Consider the following 5262-nt stretch of genomic DNA (forward strand, 5'->3'; position numbering starts at 1 on the left):
GGGGGGGGGGAAGGAAGATCCCCCTGACGGGGTTCGAACCTAACAATAATAGGTTGTAAGGATATTTTTTGTTTCTCTTTACTATTGGTTCTTCGTTCCTTAACAATAACACATTTACACAATGTGTTTAATTATGTTGGCGACAATTGCATAAATTAAAGATCATAGTATTTTAAAACTTTTAGGGGGGGGGGGAACAATTATATAAAAAACCTGGTAATAAAGACTGAAAAATACACTGTGATGATCAAATTATCTAAAAAATTATGCAATTGCCTGTGTTGCCCCCCTCATGGGCTTTAGGTAGATCCGCCCCTGTTTGCATGAAATGAAATATTAAAGAATGTAGGGTGATATTTGTGGTAGGAATAAAACATAGGAGTGATATATTTGACATTAATGCTGTATATGGGCGGTATGCATGTAATATTAATGTTTTGATTCTTTGATGTTAGATATGCAAATAACTTGGAATAAAATGGTATGTATGTAAATCCTCAAATACGAGAGTTTAACTATCTCATTGAAATTTATTTTACGGACTGAAAGGATGAATATTACACTGGATGACATGTACTAGAATTTTTCACATATCAACATAGTTCACCTTGATATTTTGGTTATTAAAATTTGAGAGGTGGCATATTCGTTGATTTTAGGATTAACATTTTTTTTTTCACGTTTCAAAATAAATATATATTTATTATTTATTAAGCTACATTATTACATTTTGCTTATTTTGTTTCACCCAATAATATTATGGTAGGAGTTGATAATCATTTATTACATTATGCCTACCACATAGAATATGGAAATAATAATGTGGAATTATTGGATCACATCGTATATTAATTTTGTAATAAATTTGTCTTGTGACAATGTATCCTTTAATTACCCCCATTAAATTTAAATCCTGCTTATTTTAGTCATCTAATTATGAACCTCAATAATGAGTGATGCTGTCATTTCAATAAAACAGTATTAATTAGTATGCCATATCAATTTTTCAAAATTAATATTTTTAAATAACAAGCTTTTATGAATTTTCAATGAAGCGTATATTTAGGATGATCTTGATATTTTATAAAGTTAATTGCATAGCTGTTATATAAATAATAAATTATTTTTTATATTTGTGAAAATAGTTTTTCTTCATAAAATTTTTTAACAAATTGTGAGAAAATAATAAGAAAGTAATAGCTAAATGAAATTGTGATTATTGTCTGAAAGTAAAGCCGCTAGAAAACTATCTCCAGTATATCCTAAGTTATTGTTAAGCACATAGATCTGAGTGGCGCAATATTATATTGGTTGCTCGGCCGCTAATGACTTGAAAGATTATTACGTGCGAAGTTCAGACACAACAATTTGGTTTTGTGACTGTGAATAGTAAAAAATGCATGGGTGAACAGTAAAAGCACATTGGTGAACAATAATTGTGCTTTTATTGTTTACAGTCACGAAATCAGACGGTTCTTTATGTCTGGACTCTGTACGTAATAATCTCTCCAATAGCTAATATAAATTTCATTTTGAACGAGCTTCTTAATGTATCTTAAAGCAACTTTTTAGTAAAATTTTAATTTGTTTTACTTAAAAGCTGCTTTAAGAAGCAGTAGGAAAGTCGTCCCAAATGAAGCCATAGTTATAATCATGATTTCATTTAATGACTTTTTATTTGGAACAATATTTATTTTTTATTTTATTTTGTTTTTATAATAATATGAAATAAAATACATTTTGTATTGGTTGTATAATAATTTCAATAGAAGAGGGAAGCATTTGGAAGCACTTTGATTCAATAATATAGGCTTCGTTTGTGATAGCTTTTTAACTACTTTCTAAATTTTTATTTTTTTTTCATTTTTAAAAAACTATTTCAATAATTCAGCTTATCACAATATTCTTATCTTAGAAAAATAGTATCTCCAATATTTTTCATCAGGATTCAGATACAAAATCATACAATTTTTTTTTTTTTTTTTTTTATAATCAAAACTCAAATCTAATTTAAATCAAATCATGAATCCAAACTTGTTGAACTCAATCAAGTTCTGTCATACACTCATACAATTCATTCAATCACATAACATTCACTTATGCAATCAATTATGGATGAAAAATAATGCACTTTAATCTACCAAATCTATGTGACTCAGAATCAATTTTCTATAGCTCTTGTAACAATTCAACAATTATTCTAATATCAACTTTGTAATGCCCCAAATTTTAACTTGGAATAATTATTTTTTATCTTTTATTAGACAACAATTAGAACTACCTATTTTTTATCGACATAAATATTAGCAAAAATAAAATTATTGATCAAAACATCAATATGTACATATATATTTATTTCTCCAATATCATATGTAATACGCATGAATCATACAAAAATAATCTATCATTTCAGTCATGAGGTCAAAAGAATAACAACATGAAAAAATAAATGATTAATAATAAACTTATAGAAACCTGACTAGCCTCGCACTTATGATCCTCTAGCTTGATCTATAATCATTTAAATCAAATATAATAAGCTAAATAACTTGTAAAAAAACAATATTCATGAATTAGTTTAATAACAATAATAATCATTTGATCATGAATCGGTAAAGAAACAATTAAACTCACATAAAATAGCAACAAAATTAATAAGTAGTAAAAAAAGTATGGTATAAAAACCACTAAACCAATACATGTGTCAAAATTAAACCATAAAATAACCATCGTATCAGTGCTATCAATTAGTGACAATCAGTAAATGAATCATGTACATTGGTAAAACTAAAGCATTGGTAAAGACTATTAAAAATCATATTAATGCATTAAACCATGAACAACAATTAGGGGTGTCAAATGGGTTGTCGGGTCATGTTCGAGATTGATGGGGGATGTGGCGTGAACTTTGAATTGTATAAAAAACTTGATCAAGTTCCATGAAAACGACGAAGCGATTCGAAGTCTAAAATTAGTTTTTCTTCTTTTTTTTTGTCATCTCTTTCATTCCCTTCCTCCTCTTCTTTGATAAGACACAAGACTAAAATTTATATTTTTCATTAAAAAAAAATATTTCAGAAATTCAGGCTATCATAAAATGTATAATAAAAAAAAAGTTAAACCTACAAAAATGAAACTAGCTAAAAGTCATAAATACAACATAATTCAGAATATCATACAGAAATCGAATAATCAGACGGAATCAAATAATCAATATAGAAGAACTGAACCGGATTCATATAACAGAATTATTCAAATCACATTTCATATCACATTTTAAATCAGATTTCAAATCACATATCCCTGACCCAGATAGAATCTAAAAGGATTCTGACCCCTTATGCCTCCATTCCCTGACAAAGACAGAATATCAAAGGATTCTGCCCCCTTATGCCTCCTTTTGTGCTAACAACACCAGAATATATCAGATATACATAATTATCATATCATAATTCATTTTCATATTTCTAGACCCAAATAAAATCTCAAAGAATTATGGCCCATTATGTCTCCCTTCCTTGACCAGACAAAACCTCAAAGGATTCTGACCTCTAAAAACTCCCTTCTGACATCATTCAAATCAAATCATATCAAACATCAAATCATACATATATCAAAATGTCGTCATAATGTATAACGACAGATAATAAAAAAATCCAATGGATCAAAATTCACAGTTTTAAAAAATTTTGAAATTACTAGAGATCATATAAAACAACATTTCAAAGTTTTTATTGTACTGAAGCAACATTTTTCAAAATCACAATAATTTTCTATATAAAAACCCCACATATTTCAAAATACTTGGTGAAAATTTTTTAGAAAATATTCAAAATGTGCAAAATCATAATCTATAAAACAAACCAAAAGTTACTCGATAAAATTTTACCGGTGTAAAGTTATACCAATTTTTCGCTAACGGAAACAAAACTTTAATCGGAACATTCGTCAAAACTCACATTTCTGAAAATTGAGACAGGCATAATGTGTCTTACCTCGAGTTTATCAACTAGTCCAACTGCGTCGTCGAACAAAAACGGATTAAAGACGCCCAAAACTTGACTTTTAAACGTTAAATTCATATAATAGATTTTTGTAATAAAATAACTAAATGACATACAAGTAATTATTCTAATTGTTAAGATTTTAATCGTTAAATTCATATAAAATTTTTTATATATTCAAATTCAGGGATACAAAAATTATGAAAAAAAAAAATCATAAGGTAGATAAGCATGTTTAGAATACTCTGATGAAATCGATTTGTAAAACGAACACCTAATGGTTCTAAAAGACCCACTTGTATTGATAATTTTTAATTTATTAATGAAGTGCAACAATACCTATAAAATTAGGGGAAAGTTTTTTCTAATTATAACACAACAATATCTATGTTATGGTGAAAAAAGTTTGTAATTTGAACTTATAATGTCTCAAGAAATAATTTTTTACTGTTACGGATCAAAAAATATATGTTAAAATTTAAAGATTATTACAATGCATGCATAGATACCAACTCAGACGCTGCGTAATCATTTTAACTGATTCTGACCTTATGATTTTTTTCATTTATATGTTTTTCTCGTATAACTCTGGTATCTCTTATAACAATTCTCTTATCCATTGGATTTGTAAAACATCTTCTCATACTTAAAATGAATATTTCAGCATGAAACATTGATAATATTTTTAATATGATTTGGATATTTGATATTGTATATTTATAGAAATTTAAGTGTTATATAAGTAAATATAAAAAATTGTTATTATAAATGTAAATACATAAGATTTTATGATTTAAATCTCATGTAAAAATTGATTTACGTACATACCACAAAATTTTTATGTGATATTTATTACATAAATATTATATTATTCTAATATCTACAATGGCTTGCATAAAAATTATATTTACATTAATAATATTCAAATGCGTCATTTCAAAATTTTAATTAGTTGATCTAAACTCATGAGACATTTTATAAATTACACCATCAACCCCAAAAACAACAATAAAAATGTTAGCCCAATTATGGGAAAAAATTGAAATCTTGAAATTCACCAACAACCCCAAAAACAACAATAAAAATGTTAGCCCAATTATGAGAAAAAATTGAAATCTTGAAATTTATATAAATATAATATAAATTATTTATATATTCTAATTATTTCAAAATAGAATTAAAGAATTTTAAAAAATCAGAACTTTTTTTTTTTGGAAAAATAAGAAAAATTTAAAACCAACCCTAAAGGCCTAAACTT

The sequence above is a fragment of the Dendrobium catenatum genome, unplaced genomic scaffold (genome assembly GCF_001605985.2).
Source record: "Dendrobium catenatum unplaced genomic scaffold, ASM160598v2 fragScaff_scaffold_1220, whole genome shotgun sequence".
Classification (NCBI taxonomy): Eukaryota; Viridiplantae; Streptophyta; class Magnoliopsida; order Asparagales; family Orchidaceae; genus Dendrobium; species Dendrobium catenatum.